The sequence below is a fragment of the Trachurus japonicus genome, chromosome 2 (genome assembly GCF_045865225.1).
Source record: "Trachurus japonicus isolate A0001 chromosome 2, Traja_1.0".
In the NCBI taxonomy this organism is placed as follows: Eukaryota; Metazoa; Chordata; class Actinopteri; order Carangiformes; family Carangidae; genus Trachurus; species Trachurus japonicus.
In genome coordinates, this window is record NC_140908.1 from 5,907,592 (window position 1) to 5,924,832 (window position 17,241).

Genomic DNA, 17,241 nt, shown 5'->3' on the forward strand with positions numbered 1-17,241 from the left:
CCACATACGCCTGACACCTATATTCACCAACCTAAAAACCTTACTGCTATACAAAGACAACGTGACAGAGACAGCTGAGAAAGGAATAATCTCCGGCTTCAGGAAACCGTTTACCATACTCTGAACTTATGTTCATAATACCTGGAGCAAAAAACAGGATGCATTTATAACCTCACCATGTTAATGATCCTAACAGCAGCTGTCACCATGTTCAATTTTAATTTGCATATGTTGAAAATTAGCACGGTATGATGCCTGATTTATTAAAGGTTCATTCAATTAGACAAATTCTTTGACTTTACATGACACTCTGTCACAATATGTCATGTACTATGAAGATCCACTTGTATCCTATTTCTGAGAACAGAAAAATAAACCTCTGATCCAGAGACTGTTGCATGTTGTCATATGTGTTTTTTTATGACCCAAGGCAAACATACAGTAAAAAAAAACACCATTTATCTTTTAGAATGAAATATAAGAAGAGAAGGAATTTCCTCTCCTGCTCTCACAAGTCAGACTACCGTTCCCTCAGCAAAAACAGGAAATCACATAAACCTCCTGCAGCCTCATAACAACCATGCACACAGCTTGAAAACTTTCCCTTCCAGTTTGGAAGAGTAATGTTGTGATTTCCAAAACAACATATAGCACATACACATACACATATTGATTATTGTACATGCCTCATTTCTCTCCATCGATCCTTTTGGCCAGTCTGACCTCTGCAGTGCTCACTTGTTGTACTCCTGACACTGATATGGATTGAGCTCATTAAGCCGGTGTGGACATGAGGTCAGCTAAAGTGCCCCCCACCTAGAAGGTAAATCACTCACATCTGGGCCTGTGCTCACAAAGCATCCTCAGGCTAAAAGTACAGCTCCTAACTCGCCAATTAAGGAGAAAATCCTAAAAGAATAATGTGTGTGTTGGTCTGAACTTCAGGGCTACCACACCCATTAAATGCTGTGCTACTAGGCAACAGAAGAAAAAAAATGCACCTTTGAGATCTCACTTCCTTCCTCATCTCTAAGCTCATCTATTCACCAAACTGCAAATGCACTCTGACCCAACATTATAACACCATTCTATGTTTTCCTTTACAGGTTTGACAGACAGATACAGACAGCTTCATAGAAACTGTGAGTCTGCTGTGATTGTGCTCAATTGCAGCATTACAAGAGGAAAAACACAGACCACCAACACACTACATAGCATGCTACCTATATAGGTCGACAGTTTGCCCATGAAAATTGACAAATACCATAACAACAGAGTTACACTTCGTATAGGAGTTTTCAGTTTTCCTAAGTAAAAGCCGGTCCCAGGAGCTTTGTGAATAGGACTCAGGAGAAAACTTGAAGTAAGAAACTTTGAGTGAGACTCTTGGTGGTGAGATAAAATACTTTGTGAATATGGGTCCTGGTTTCTAACAATATCATGCTTCAGGAAAAACTGGAGTGTACAATAATGTATTCGGCTTTGAAAGGAGGCTTCCACGCTCTAAGATTAGCATGAGCAGGGAGGGTGTGGAAACCTCAAGGGCGTTCAAGTGACGCAGCTGCAATCAGAGAGTGTGTGTGTGTCTGCCAACATTGGGTCAGTGAGTATATATTTTATTTATTGCTTGCTTAAAAATGTGTGTGTATATCAAAAATATAGGACAAGCAAAAGAAAAGCTTAAATCTTTGCCTGGAACGATGATGATTAGATAAGGAGAGAGAGAGAGAGACATATTTCATTTATCCAACACATCTGAGAACTGAAGATATTATTCAGATGAAAGACTGAAGTGGAACAGACTCAACAGGACCAGCTGTACTGGAGAAAAAGAAATAAAACCCGCCAACAGACAGTGCAGATGCTCTCTCTCTGACACTGAAGCACTCTATCCAATCCTTCAGCCAGTCGCTGTGTGCAGCCGGGCCGGGCCGGGCCTAAAAGCCTCTGGATGGGCTTTAACTGGAGCTGTTTCTCTCTCATGGTGAAGTGATGAAAAAGGATAAAGCTGTGACCACCGCAAGGAGGTGCAGAGAGCCTCGGGAAGCCAAACAAATCCAGACATGGTATCAGATCTCTGGGTTGTGTGTGTCCAGCTGGGGTCACTGTTGTGATATGTCAAGTGGAGTCGTGTGTACGTACGTGTGTGTTACTTCACCTGCCACAAACACACCAGCAGGTTAGAGGAACTCTTGTGTGTGCTGATGTTGACGTCAAACAACTTCTACCTTCATGTGTTAACATCAGCATCCATGATAACAATGGACCAAGTGTGAAGTCTCGTTAGCATCGTCAGGTACGTGTCATCGTTCATTAATTAGGTGCTGATATGTCACAGGTGTCTGGTAGGCGTCTATGCTAATTCAATAGGGATAAGTTCAAGTGCTTATTTTAAAGTGTTTCTTTGCATTCCCAAGGGGACATAGTTATACCCAATATTTAAAGGGTCCTTACAAGTATTGTACACACAAGACAGGTTATTACTCAACCCGTCAAAACAGTTGCATGATGTCTTTTATAGTCCAGGAGCAACTTTGCGAAGGCACGGCCAATTATAGAGGCGGTACTGTTGCATAGAGACACAAATGGAGGTGTGAATTTAGTTGTTTTCTTGTTCCCAAATGGTATTTCAAACTTTAACACTACATCAACAAGTTTGTACAATCGCCCCACCGATTCATTAAGGAATAAGACACATTTTGCAGATCTTTTGTGTTTTGTTGTTGGAGTATGACTCACACTAAAGGTCTAAAAATAAAGCTCTTTTGTGAGATTGCTGCAGTACTTGTTACAATTTGTTTTCTGTGGGTTGCGGCGCTCAGAAGTCGAAACAATGAAGTGGAATCAAAGGGCATCAATCTCTTTTGACAACGCGCGTAAAAAGAAAATTTCTTTTCATCCCTTTCTATGACCTGGATGTGTTGTGAGACCATGAGACAGTGGAAACAGCTTTCTTCCTACCTCCCTGTTCCGTGGTGTCCTCACACAACTCGGGCTGTCTGAGTTCAGGTATAAAAATGCTCCCCAGCTCTGCTAAAAATACGATTGTGTCCCCATCAGTAAGAGGAACACCATCACACAACCAATTTGCTGTGAGAAACTAAGTCTCTGGTGACAACCTCAGAGGCGCAAAAGGCTGCACTCTCTATAATTCTGTTTTATACACAGCTACACAGCAGCAGGTGCCGAAACAATGTCACAATGGTAATATTTTAATAACTGTATGTGAAGGAGTTGTGTTGGACGTACTGAAACTAAAGAAAAAAAAACAGTCAAATCTCGTCGTCATGGCAACCGTTTTGGCAAAGAGTGAGCCCTGCGATGGCAAATGTTCTTAGCTCTCCAGGGAGTAGGGTAAACTGTGAATATAATAATGTGATAATGCATCTGACAAATACAGGAGGTGTGATGGGATGGTGCGCTTTGTAGGTTCTCTCGCTTGCCCCGATAGTAATGTGTTTCTCTAATTTCCTGTTCTTTACAAGGGGAAGGAGGTGTCACTCCGCGCTACCGAGCTATCAGCCTCGCCACGTGAATGCTATCTGGAGAGAGTGGGCTTTTCTTCATCTCTCTTTTCATCCTGCCGTACTGCGGAGACGTGCTCGAGTAAATTAATGTGGCTTTTTTGATTCATTGGAGAGGGGACTGTGAGTCTGACAGCGTCCCCTCCTGCCAACACCACGACAAATATCACCATCTGAGAACTACAGTATGTTTTATTAAGTATAGTATAATATTAAGTAAAATAGGCCTATTGCATTAACCTCTTAGGGCTGCGTTTGAAGACTGAATGTGTCCATTTCTATCCCGGGCAACAAAAGCTCCACTGGTTGGATTCTTTGTTGTCCAACCTAACTCAAGTGTTACAGCATAACATGGCAGCAAACAACACAAACAGGAGGATTACACTTTGAAACAACATTTTTAACAGGGTTAAGCTCACTTCAACATTTAGCACAAACTCTAACCCCCTAATAGTTTTCAGCAGCTACACTCTCTGACAGGATGGTTAGTGCATAAACTCTCCATAGGCCATCGTGTCTCATCTCAGGTCAGCCTTCGCAGTCTACAAACAGCAACTGAGCCACAGTTTCTTAGTTTAAAGCTAATATTTCTAAGTTTATTCCTAATGGACATTGGCAATAATAATATCCCCAGGAAGTGTAAGTCAAATTGAATCTAAAAAAATATGTACATCACGTCATTGACTTTAAATGACTTGACAGTTATGACTCTGTGAAAGGGGGCGGTTTTTGACGTAAATTGCTACTGATGCCTAATGGCTTGCTCACAGTTCCTCTGCATTACGGTTTAGACTTTCAAAATAAAGCAGTTATAAAAACAAACTGAGCTCTGCTGCTTCTACTGCTCTGAGTGCCTCAACAGTTGGTATGGAGCAACCTGTAAAGCCCAGCGAGGGGTTCTGAGACCTATTAGTAGGATGTCCATCAAAGCTGCTGGGTTAAAACTCCCCATTGAGCCGACATTCATGCACAATATAAGCTGCTGTAAAATGAAGCCATTTTGAAAAAAGCACATTCCACTATAGTGAAATCTCAGCTTTGATGTCCCTGAGAGACTGTATAGGAGAGCATACATGCAATCAGACGTTGACGCGCACACACATACACACTCACACAACAATTTCTACCATATCATTACTGTGCAGTCCCATGCACCTTTCATCCTGCCTCTCCTCAGAGTCACTGGAAGCAAAATTTGATTTCCGCCTCATAACTCTCTCCATAATGCGATATCGCCAGCACTAAATTGCCAAGATAACCTTTATCAGAGTAGAGGTGAAAGCCCTGAATCGTTGAACGGTTATTCCTCTGCCAGGCAAGAAAAACAAGGAGGAGGTGGTGGGGGGATAATAGATATTTTCCCTTGGGCAAAGCACACGGACACCTTGGCGGCATCACTGAGCCATTTGGATCGACGCCAGGTGGTAAAGGAATGCTGGGGAGGAAATGGAGATGGATGTGCGGACGGAGAATCAGAATAATCCTTCCGCCAGGTGCCCGTCACAGAACTTAATTTCTTTTTCTTTTTTTTGCCACATCGGAGGAGTGCAGGGCATTTGCCAAGTCCTTCTGTGTGTGTGTATGTGTGTGTTGGGGTGTGTATAATGTGTGGGCTTTGAATGATGCTCTTTTAATAAATATTTTACACAACCTTAGAGAGAGAATCAAAGATCCAGGTCTCCTGGGGCCGGCTGTGCTGGTCTTAGTAGCTCTGTGAATCAAAGAGCTTGTTTTCTCTCTTTGTTTCTCTCTATCTAACGGACTTGTATAGTCCTTTCTCTATGTATTTGTATTTGTATATAATAGAACTTAGTATGCATTATGTGAAGCAATAGAACAGAGATTTTCAAAATCTGCAATTCATGTCTGTGTTTGATGCTTGTGGCCCCTTACAAAAAGGCCTGTAATCACTTGAAATAAATACTGATTTCCCTGCTAAACTTCTCAGATGGTTCCAATTAAACAAGTATTTGAGGCCTAATGAGGTAAAAAATCATCGGATATTTAAATATTTTAGAATTATCTAAAAAATAAATACACTTTTCTGCATCAGAACTTTATTTATTCTACTTTCTCTCACGTTAATTATCATCTTAGGAGTTTTGGAGACACTGAAACCAATATACACACTTTCACTTCCTCACATTTAGTGTACTGTAATGGTCTGCTAATTGGCATAAATCACAGTTAGAACAACTCACAGACTCATAATTGTAGAGAATGTGGCAGTGAGACTTAAAACCAAGAGGGTTTTGTTTAAGAATAGACCCCTTAAGCGCTATAGTGTATTTTCCATTGACAGTACTATGCAGATCTTTAACTAATGATGGAATATTCTCAAATGCACATCTGTATTAATTATGAAATTCATTCTTAACCCTAAGCAAGTTGGACGTGATCTCAGGGAATGCGGTAAAAAAGACATTAGCAGATAAAATCAAATGCAACAGGATAATCTCAGATTCCAACAATAAGAGCAAGATAAGCCATATTGGCCTTGCATTGCATTGAGAGGATTACGGTGGCTTCACAAACCAAAAACATCTAGACAAGGCCGACTACAACTGCTTTGATAAAGGAGGAAAAATAAAAAATCAAAGTGGAGGCCAGCCTCAGGAGGCAACAGCTAGTGAGTCACAGCTTTGTAGATATTGACTTGCACCAACTCCACATTCTGCTCTAATGGAGGTGGAGAGGCTAAAGGCTTTCCTAATGCCACGTTCTCATAATGTGTTTGGTTAGCCTTCAACTTCTCCACACAATGTGGCTTTTGAAGCCGGTCTGGTGGTTTGAACCTTTGACAATGCTGCAGTTGCACCACGATCCCATTCAGGGATTCTCAATCGACCAAGTCTTACATTAATGTTGAGATGCTGATCATAGATAATGGTCAGAAGTAAATCACTAAAGTCCAGTTGTGACTGAAATGAGTCGCAAACAGAGTCAACATGCTTATTCAGAACAAGATCCCAAACAAATCTGTCCAAAAATAATAAATCTGATTTGTTTAAGATGTGAAATATTCTTATGCACTTAACATGTTTATGCTCATGCTGCCTGAGAAATAAGAAAGTAAAGCCAGTTTTATTTCTCTTTGCCTGCTCAACCATGATCTTCAGTGGAATAAAAGTGAAAATTAAAGTGGGAATCACATTGAGACACTCTTTATAATAGTTGCTGCTCCATTGCTGAGCCACAGTCATACTCTGGGTTTCATTACTGCTGCTCATATTCTAAACAGGGTGAAACAAGGGTAGCATAGCAAGTGAAGCCCCCACCAACCTTTTGCTGCCAGTTCACTCATGCAAATTATCAATAGTGTTGCTATCAGCTGTGATTTAGAATTACATAATTGTTTCTGAGCATCACTTTCAATACTGGTTCCAACAGGTAATTATGAAATAGGAATAAAAAAGGGCTTTTAGATTAGCCAGATTGAATAGAAATAGGAAATTACTTCACAGAAAGGACAGAGATGTTTCAATGTACTTTGTTTGGTCTGAGCAATGGTACCTGAGATAATAAGCATTTTGATTAACTGTGTTCGCTAAATGAGAAAACAGAGAGTCTCAGATTGGACTCAGCATGAAGTTAATGGGTTGATAACAAAAGGAAAACAGGGAAATTTATTATCCTCAATTTGTTCACGGTGTAAAATATGGTTAAGCATGTTTCAACCATGCTGGTGATGGATGAGCTGGAGGAAATATCTAACAACTCAGAGCCAGCACGTCTGGACTTTGGCAGGTTGGGGTAATAGCAAGTAAGGTACATTGCTCCTACACTGCCAAGCAACCCAACAACTCTTCCAGGTAACACAATCATGAGGAAAAAAAAAAAAAATACAGTATATATGTACACGTCTCACAGATGTTAACTTTTAAACAGACTGCATCAGCAATCTGGGGCCATACACATTTGTCTTGTAGCCTTATTTTGAAACTGGTCACGATGCAACACTTAAATCACAAGCTATCAGTTCTGGAGAGCTGGGTCTTTGTTGAATAAAGTCCCAATATGTCTGAGTTTAGAAAAGATTAAGTTGTTGCCAAAGCTGCGCAGCAATGAAATAGGATTTTAGGTCGGAGCAGGAACAAGATCTTATTCTAAGGCTGCATGTGTACAGGAAAATACAAGTTGATTTTTAGCCTAATACATCCTTGATCGTATCTGTTCTGTCTTAAAAAACTATTAGTTCTGGGTCGTACGAGGGTAGAGATGTGATTTTCCTCTTCCTGGCTGTGAATAAAACCTGAGTTGCCTGGTGCATACGAATCTCAAAGTCCCCTAAAAAAAGCCTCCTGGCTCTGACTATATGTCGATCAGCAAGTATTATGTGAGCAGCAGTTCTTCCTCCGTCGATGTGTCAGTCTCTCACCCTCTTTTTAAATCCTTCCCCATTCTCTTTCTTCATGGCAAAAGGCCTCAATCCCGAGCCGTCTGCAGTAGAAAAGACTTTAATGTTTTCAGGAAGCCGATGATGCCTCAGCCATACCCAATGTGCCATGAGCCAATAGTGGTGCTGCATTAGAGCAGGCAGGGCAATCTGCTGTTGGGCTCAACGTGAGCGGACTCGTGAGCAGCGGTCTGGACTGGTGTTTAATGGCCGAGCTTGGCTGCAGAGTTCAGAGTCAGTCGGGACTGTGAGACAAGTCCCTCTGGTTATGGATTCATATTGTAATAGTCTGTCCTGTTGGATAACGACACAGCCAAATTCTCAGAAACACTGAGTTCTTATTAAAGCAGTGAAAAGTACAAGTTTTTTGATTATATATTCATGTTGGGGTTAACCCTTTGAACTGCAGGCTGCTTTGCTCTGGATTCACTGCTGCACAACTATCCTGGGGTCTTTAAGTTACTCAGAAATGCCCTTAGTTAGCATGTCAGGGGTACAAGACAGTTTCACTGACTTTCTCTCTACAGGTAAAACATATTATTCTTTAAACACGTATGGATCAGTTTTTTATCATTTGATAAAACCCCTTCATCCTTTTTTTATTTTATTGATTCAATTTTGTTCTTCTTGGGGTCATTCTTGTTTGATGGATTGACAGTTTTGTATTTTCCCTTTCACCATGTATAGGATATTGATTCATGACTTTCTTTATCTCAGGATGAGTGAATTTAAGAATCCCACACAATTATCTTAGTTATGTGACATTTTACAAAGCTGCTCATCCTCACAACATGAGGTAATATATATATATATATTTTAACTCATTGTTTTTCTTGTAGGATTAGTCCCAACATGGTTTTGGTTGATGGAATTGAAATATTATCTCATGGCAAAGTAAGTCATAAAGAAAATTCCTAATTACAAGTCGATCACATCCATCATTAAGAAGAACGTGAGTGGAATATGAACTGACATGAGATACAGGATAATTATGTCACTGAGGCAACACAGTGAGATCTACACCATATTGCATGACTAGAATAGAAAGGTAGGTGTTGAAAGGTGAGAAATGAAATAGAGATATTAAACGTTCACAATATAGGCACACTGTAACCATGGTTAAATGATCTGCATATAAAACCGCAAAGAAATCTAGTCATTCAAGAGAATGTATTTTGAGTATAAATGCACATTTAGGAATGGTACGTTCATTGATTCATTTTGCATTTATTGTGCTTTTAAGAGGCTAGATCAGTCAGCCAATGAGGCAGCAGTCCCCTCTGGTGACCTAAGAAGAGCAGTTGCTTTTTAGACCTGCAGCAAGGAAGAGGGCAGTGGCTGTGACCAGTGATAATGTTAGCCTGTGGCTAAAAAGTTACAAAAGTTGCTGAAAGTTGACAAAGCAGATTCGATAACTTGTTGAACCTTTACTTAACTGAGTGAGCAGGGCCAGAGGGACCTGTTGCCACAGCTGTGAGAGGAATTAGTGATTTCTTTGGGTCTTGGAGTTTCAGACTGGCTACCTTTGGCCACTCGATGGAGGGCTACAGCCCAGCGGAGCAGACTTAGACTTTTCCTATTTTTATTTTGAACACCAAAGACCATTTAAATCTAAATTTGAGGATTTGAGGGAACATCTCCTCTTTTGTGTTTGATTTCCAAAACAAAAACAAAAAAATGCAACAAATGATGTTTTAGAAAATCTGTGGGGTTTCTGGAAAAGGACAGAGCCAAACTAATTTAGCATGATTAAAAAAACAGCAGCGCTGGGAGAAACCTTCCCTTTGTTGTGACAAGTCGTCGCATTGTGGTGACATCCCAATGCGCTCACATGCTACATTGTGAGTTTATTCCTGCAGACAGCTGGAGGTGGGTGAAGTGACCTGAAATCCATTTTACTTTTATCCCAGAGAAAATGCGAGGGCGAGGAAGCTGGAACAGCCGGAAACAGACAGCGTCGCGGCCCTGCACCCTCTGACCAACATCTGCCATCTATGTGGCACAAACGCAAGGGGCTGAGGGGGGTCAAAGGTCATGGGAGACTGGTCCCTGGTTGAATTACAAGCTATTGTCAAGGCCTGATCTTGCTGCAAATGTTCAATGAAAAGAGACGGGGAAAAGAAAATCACAGTTTCCCACTCTGGGGTGATGACGTGAGTTGTTGAGTTGTTGGCATACAAGAACCTGTCCTTGGGATAGCTGTGCTCAGCTCCTCTCATCCCTCCATTTGTTTCGCTGTGGAGGGAATCCCAGCTGGAGCCGTTCCATCTTTGTAGTTAGTTCATCTGATTAGTTGTCATGCTAATTAATCTCACTGCTGCACAAAATCTTTTGGTTTAGAGGAAATAATTCCTTCTTTTATGGTTCTGCACTTTGCAATAATTAATTAGTCATTTATTTGTTTATAGGAGCTGTTACTTGTCTTAACTCTCGAGTCTTTAGATGAAGTATTTTCTTTTCAACAGCTTTCAAATGAGCATGTAGTATGACTTCAAAACACACTCATTGAAAAACCCTGAATCACTATTATAACCATAAACTGTATAACATTGGCTTGTGACACTAATCTCAATTTCCACTTGACATCATGTGTGATGTCAGCAAAAACTCATGATCTCATCCATGAGGTCAAATAAGTTTATGTGTTTTTTATTTGTTTGTATTTTTTTAGTTCTCAAGTGTGAACTTTTCTGCAGAGTCACTCGCTTCAATGACGCAGACCGAGGCAAACTGTGAAAGCTGAAATCTGCTGTGCACCAAATGAATGTTCTTAGCTGGTAGCTGGTAGTTGAGCACTGAGAGGCAGGCAGACAACAAAACACTAAACATCAAAAAACAAGAGACAACTAAAACAACAGCAACAACAAAAAAAACACACTCAACCTCTTCACTCGTACATTTAGAATTACAGATTTGTTGGGCGGCAGTTTGGCTTGGGCTGTTCATTAAACTGTGTGGGTGTCTTTTGAATTTTTTAGGACGGCATGACCTTGCTTCTCCTGCAGGTTTCATCTTTTTTTGTTGTAATTTTCACGAGTTCTTTGTTGACACACACACACACACTGCACTGAATAAATGCAGCACAGTTAAGTGTTGCCTTCTGGCTTCCAACAAAAAAGAGAAGGACTCAGTGTTTAAAATGTAGCGGGGGTAAAATGAAGAAGTTTTTGAAATGGAATTATTCAAGGTTGTTAGAAGTGTGTCAGACGACTGCAGCTGCAAGACTGATGCACGGCAGAAGGTTTTATCCTAACAGCACTCTCATACTGTACAGCTGCCAAAGAAGTGCAGACGGGGGAAGAGAGGAGTCGATCAACATGTTGATACTGCTTATCTGAGTTGCCTTCAAGTGCTGCAGCGCAATCACTGCAACTGAATTCAAAGAGCCACTTATCGTCCCTTCTTCAGAGATTCAAAAACTGAATTTGAACACTGATTCGTGGGACATCAAGAGGGTGGAATTACTGGGGGTTTCACCACAGAAAAGGAAAATAACCTCTGTTGCCCGATACGCTGTAATATAGGACCAGAATCAACAGATAGCAGAACAAAGTGAATGAGTGTTTTCAAGCAGTAGTGAGTGTCTTTACGGCCTAAATCACAGAAGGGCCAGTTTCATACAACATACACCAGACTGAAGTAAAGAAAGGTTAATATAATAAAAAGAAATGCCTCAAAATGATCTGGGTCCTTCTCTGGCTCATGGCCCATCCCTCCACTACGTTAGGGTATAAAGTGACTCAGTGCTTTTTGCATAATCCCACTGACAAACACCGAAACAAACCAACAAACACAGACACAGCTGGAGCCATAACCTCTGTGGTTGAGGTAACAAACTGCACAACGAACCCCCGGGGTACAAGTGCCCCTGGTTTCTGTCAAATAAACTAAATGTGATTATAGAGTTAGTGCACTACAATGCAGCAATGTCCACTGAAGATACTGAAACCAAAGCTACACCTATGTTTTCCATTAACGCTGTTGGGACACACTTGACTCTTACGACATTAGGCTGCTGCTCAATGGCTAGTCTTACACTGTTACTTTGTCTATGAATGAACAGGCTCATTCTGTTTAGTGCACTGCTGCCAGTTACTGAGGATGTATAGTGATGTTACCTTGGCAGACAGCAGAGGGAGCCACGTCATGGCCGTTGGCTGAGGAAGTTGAGGAGCATATTTCCAGTCTAGGCCTGATGTGTGTCCACCCACACACTGCAAGAGAGAGGGAGCAACCGTTAAAACAAACAACATATGATAGATTACCCTTTTGTTACGTCTTATTATTCACGTCCTAAAAACTAGAGCAGCAGCGAGCAGCTCTCTCCCCTCTCGCTCCTCTCCATCTCAGTTTGTTATTGACCCAGTTTGCAGAGGCTGTGTGAAGACTGGCTGCCTGTCATCTTCAGAGGAGGACGAGGGAAAGGGGAGGAAGGTGGCGGCAGTGGTGTGGTGTGGTTGGCGGGCAAATGACGTGGCGGAAAGAAAAGTTGTGTTTTGTATGTGGGAGCGGGGAGGAGATTTCAGTGACAGCGGCGTGCTCCTTCCACGCAATCTTTTGATTTGAGCGGTAATGAGTTCACAGCCAAAGGCTCTGATCCTGCTCCAGAAATGTTTGCCCCCCTCTTGCTCCTCCCTCCCTGCCCTCTGTTGTTCCTCATAAACTGCCATTTACAGGACTGAAATGCCAGCATCTGCTCGCTTCGTCGCCATCCTCCACACTTGTCATTTTCTATCTGTAAACAAGCGGGGTGAATAGGCTACATTGGAAACAGAATGAATATCTGGAACAGGACCAAGGCAGAGGAGACTCAGATCTATCTATGGAGCGAGAGAGAGACCAAGGAAGACCAGAGGGAGAGAGAGAGAGAGCGCAAGACCAGCTTTGATACAAGGAAGAAAAAAGGATGTGTATCATAGCAACTGGTGTCACCACCCTGCTTCAGGCTACATGTAATGTTGATGTTAACAATGTTCCTCAAAGTAGAGGATTATAGATCTGATTATGTTTCTGACATGATAAACTCAAACTTTAGATAGGTCATGACGTTCATATGATTCATTAACGGAGTTATCAGCTTTATGAATCGTTGCGGTGTCCTCTAACTAATTATATTATTTTAATGGTGCCATTATACTGTTTTTTTCACTCTCTCTAATTCACGCCATATTTAGCAGCAGCTGTTTTCAGGGGAAAAAAATGTTTAAGTGGATTCACTGTAGCAAGGCTTTCTCTCCTGCAACAAGGACCGTTGAGCTGGCTAATTATTAATTCTATATTTCAGAACTGATATCTGCACTGTCCATTAACAGCGCAGGCAAGGTGAGCTTTAAAAGTGTGAACTTCTGGGGGGAAAGGCTATTCTGGGTCACGCTGAACTGACTAAGCTTAAGCGACAAATGACACATTTTTGTGGAAGTCTGACACTCCTCCACGGTTTTGAGGCAATTATCTGCTGATGATTCCCTCGGAGGAGAACCAATTTCACTGCGGCACTTTTCAAAACAGCAAAGCAATCCAGCCAAACATTATTTGTTTAATGACAATCCATGGCTTTCAGCTGATGCCAAAGTGGCCCCCCTGTTGTTAGTTTGACGTTGGCCATTTTCCTCTCAGTCTCGCAAGAACTGATACATTTTTAATTAATTAATTCAGTGACGATTTCAGAATCTCCGTCAGACCATTTCGTGACACAGTAAGTTTTCAGTCTTTCATAGGTCTGTATTTCTTTATTTCCTAGAGGAACTGACAATTACTATGATCCTCAGTAAAGTCGTGTAAAGTTCAGCCTCCACTTCTTCGAGCTACAACTTGTAGGCTAGATGTGTTTCCTGAGTTTGGGTTGTGTTTCACTGCATCTGACTCTGACTCTGAACTGTCATTTACCATGCTGCGGCTCTCACTGCAGGCGCTGATCAGCGACGGTGAATTAGCTATCATATTCTGCAGCAAACACGACTCTCTGTCAGCCCATCCTCTCTAAAGTTTATCTGCACTGTCAAGGCGCTGCTTGTTTAATCAGAACTGTCTCTCCGTACACAATAATTGTTTCCACCCAGGAGGGGGTTTCAGAGGTTTAGGAAATTAGCTTTTTATGCTGCATTAGTTCTCTTGCCATTTATTTGTCTCCTTTATTTCTGTTTCTTTCTCTTGCTCAGTTTTGATATGGTTATCTTTATTGATTCACTCTACTTCACTCCTCCCCTCCCCTTTCACTTTGTCCCGTCTCTGTCTCTCATTTTTCTCCGCCGTCTAATCAGTGGCATTTATTTCACAAACAGCTCGTCTCCCTGTTTGCCCTAATGAACATGATTCCTCAGTTAAATTTCCTTTCCCAGAAGCAATGGAAGTTTTATTAGCAGGGCAAGAACCCAACATCAGTCTTGTCCCAGAAATGGAGGTGAATGGCTTTAGATGCAGCAGAGAGGACAGAGAGCTGGAGTGAAGTAAGATGTGACGTCAAAGTAAATCTAGACATTTATCACTGGCAGAGCAGGGACTGGTGAGCTAAGCATTTCTGTGACCTTTCACTACACAAAAGAGCTTTTATCTCATTGTTGAGCTCATGTTTGAGCCCAACAGTAAGACAAAAAAACAACAAAAATTTAATCTGTCAACACTGAGGAAGCTCAGGATTTTCTTTATGAAGGAGCCGCTGATCACAGTCTAATGTCTCTTTGGTAGCACAGGCAGAATTTATGCTAGCATCAACAAAATGTAGTGTTATCACAAACACAGCTGCACATCACCATAAATGAAATTCATTGTTGGCAGTAGCAGAGTTACTGTAAACTAACTTTACTGTTAGGATAAGCACAACTCATATTAGCATTAGATCCAGTCACTGTTAGTAGAGGTTATGGTTGTACTGTAATTTAGTAAGTCTATTTCTAGCTACATATCAGGCTACTATACTTTAACTTCAGGTTGTTGAAGTTTGAACTGTAGGCCTACAAGATGAATCAGATTTGTCTACATCTGAGGCACATTTGTCACTTTGAGATGATGTAAAATGACAGGCTTTTCACAAGCATGTGTCCTAACCACAGTTGAGTAATAAAATTATAATGGAAAGCTGCGTGATATTTGATTCATGAATCTGACAGTCTCTGGTGTTAGTAGCTACTTTAGGAACTGTCCAAATAATCCCAAAACAAGACACTCGTGTATAAAGACTCTTAGTGTGCTCCTTTACAGTTACACATGCTTATAGATATAGATACATAGATATAATTGGGCCTATGTGTTGTTCCGGTATAAACACGGAGCAAAGTGCTGTTTACAGCCTATCGTTTTGAATGTACATGTTGCGCCACCTGTGGCACCGTGCGCAGCTGTGGAGGACGTCTCTCTCCCTCACCTGCTTCACACACCTTCACACACCTTCACACACACCTGCCGACGTCGGTGATGGTGAACCGGGCGGGGATGAAACAAGGAGAACACGATGAAAACAGTTTCGGGCTGAGACTATGGACGCTGTCTGAACCGGAGGCAGCTGTTATGTTGGCGGGAGAGGGATGCAGGTTCATCGCAGAGTTAGCACAACAAACACAGTGTCGGCGGAACTACGGTAGCGCTGCACTGACGGTGATTGGCAGGATCTACATTGCAGGGGAGGGACTAAAAGATCGATTTTAATTGGCCGTCCCATGAAGACCATAGATTTTTTTTTTTTCAAACTTTATTGTGTTCAAAATGTAGGGGGCCTACATTTTCAAACAGGAAACTGTTGCATTCTCTTTTCTTACAATAAAAATAGAAAATTAAATCTACAAGGCTTAGTATTGAATAAGTAAATAGCTATTTTAAATGTGTGAAATAAATAAATAAAATAAAAGGTATAACACAAGTTATACTGTAGCCTACTTATTGGGACTCTTCACAAATAAACAAATTACATCGTATTGCATTAGACCATAGATGAGTGAAGCTGCTGTGGAAACATATGGTTTCTTTTCTGAGCAACAGTAAAAGCTTGTGAACTTAGCCCATCATTGCACCTCCCTGTTCCTGTTGTGAAGCTGTTGACATTTTCAAATTGCATATTAGTGTCATCAGTATAATTTAAGTAGCCTAAGTCCTTTCATGATCCTTCAGTTGATTGACACATGCCAGGGAGTTACCAGGAGGAAAACATAATCTGTTGCAGAGTTCTACTAGAAAAGGACACACACTGTTTCATTAGTAGAGCCATGTTGGTTAATTAAGGTTTTTATGTTAATTGCACATAATAGTGCATGTACTGGATGTCACGTCCTCCCTCTAAATGGTGTGTGAGTGTTTGCAGGCATCAGCCTACACACAAACTCTTGCTGGAGTGGACTCTCTTTCATCCCCTAAATGATGTCTGCTTTTGAACCTTTTAACCGTCTGGCAGAGAAGTGATGCCAGCCTCTACATCTTATCCCCCTTCTTCTCCCTTCTCTGCTGTCTGTCCTCTATGTGATGTTGTTTACTTTGTGCCATTTCCAATTAATTAGTACATTTCCTGAATAGGCCTGAATCTCATGCTGATGCACAATTACGAGGTTAGTCAAGGGCAAGAAATGTTACATCTGAATTATCACCTTAGTGCAGTCAGTGAAGGGTTTGGAGAGGAGCGACACTGGCTAAACCGTACCACGGCAAGGTAAAAATGAAGTGCACCAGGATTTTAAATTATTCCAGAGTTCTCTGCACTCTGAACTTGGGGAGGCAGTGGACACCTCTAACCTGGCAATGATGTCTCTCCTGCAGCCTGAGGCAAATTAACCCTCTGGAGGTCAGAACAAAAAGCCTCTCTTTTTGATTTTTTCTGTGCTGGAGTGTGTGTTTTTGTCCTTATCCACATTGGATTCTGCTGCTGCTTGTTAATTCTGCCTGCCACAACCTGTGCAGACCCTCCTTTGGGGCAATTAGTGATAATCAAGATTTCCATTAGGCCAAAGGCCTAACATCTTAACCATCTAATGGGATCAATTCATTTATTCACCTGACCTGGTCTTCATGTCAATGGAGTTTCTTTCATTTGTTTTTTCCCCTTCATTGTGGACCTAGAGTGAACTGAATTTAGCTTTCTGTGGGAATCAGGCTCATTATATTAGCAGCCAACTGCAGCTCTGTGAGAAAATTTATTCAGGGTATTGACCAGGGGCAAGATTGGGAATAAGTAGGAGGAGAAATGCAATCCAGTTCAGATTCATTTGTCAAATGTTTTCACAGAATACGTCCTTTGAGAACATGTGATACACAAAATGACAACCCCGTATTTCACTTTAGTTGATAAGTTTGATTAGAGGTTTATGTTTTTCTCAGTTTTTGGCCCGTTTTAGAGCAAGA

At 41.3% G+C, this 17,241-nt stretch overlaps 1 long non-coding RNA gene across 1 annotated transcript in view; it reads right to left on the reverse strand.

The window, feature by feature from the left end:
* The window catches only part of LOC146990682 (uncharacterized), a 64,857-nt gene extending 49,385 nt beyond the window's left edge, over positions 1-15,472 (reverse strand). The window contains exons 1-2 of the long non-coding RNA XR_015037921.1: positions 15,302-15,472; positions 12,039-12,134 (exon numbers count right to left, since the gene is read on the reverse strand). This is a non-coding gene — a long non-coding RNA (uncharacterized LOC146990682). The remainder of the gene's footprint in view (positions 1-12,038; positions 12,135-15,301) is intronic.
* Positions 15,473-17,241: the final 1,769 nt, after the last annotated feature.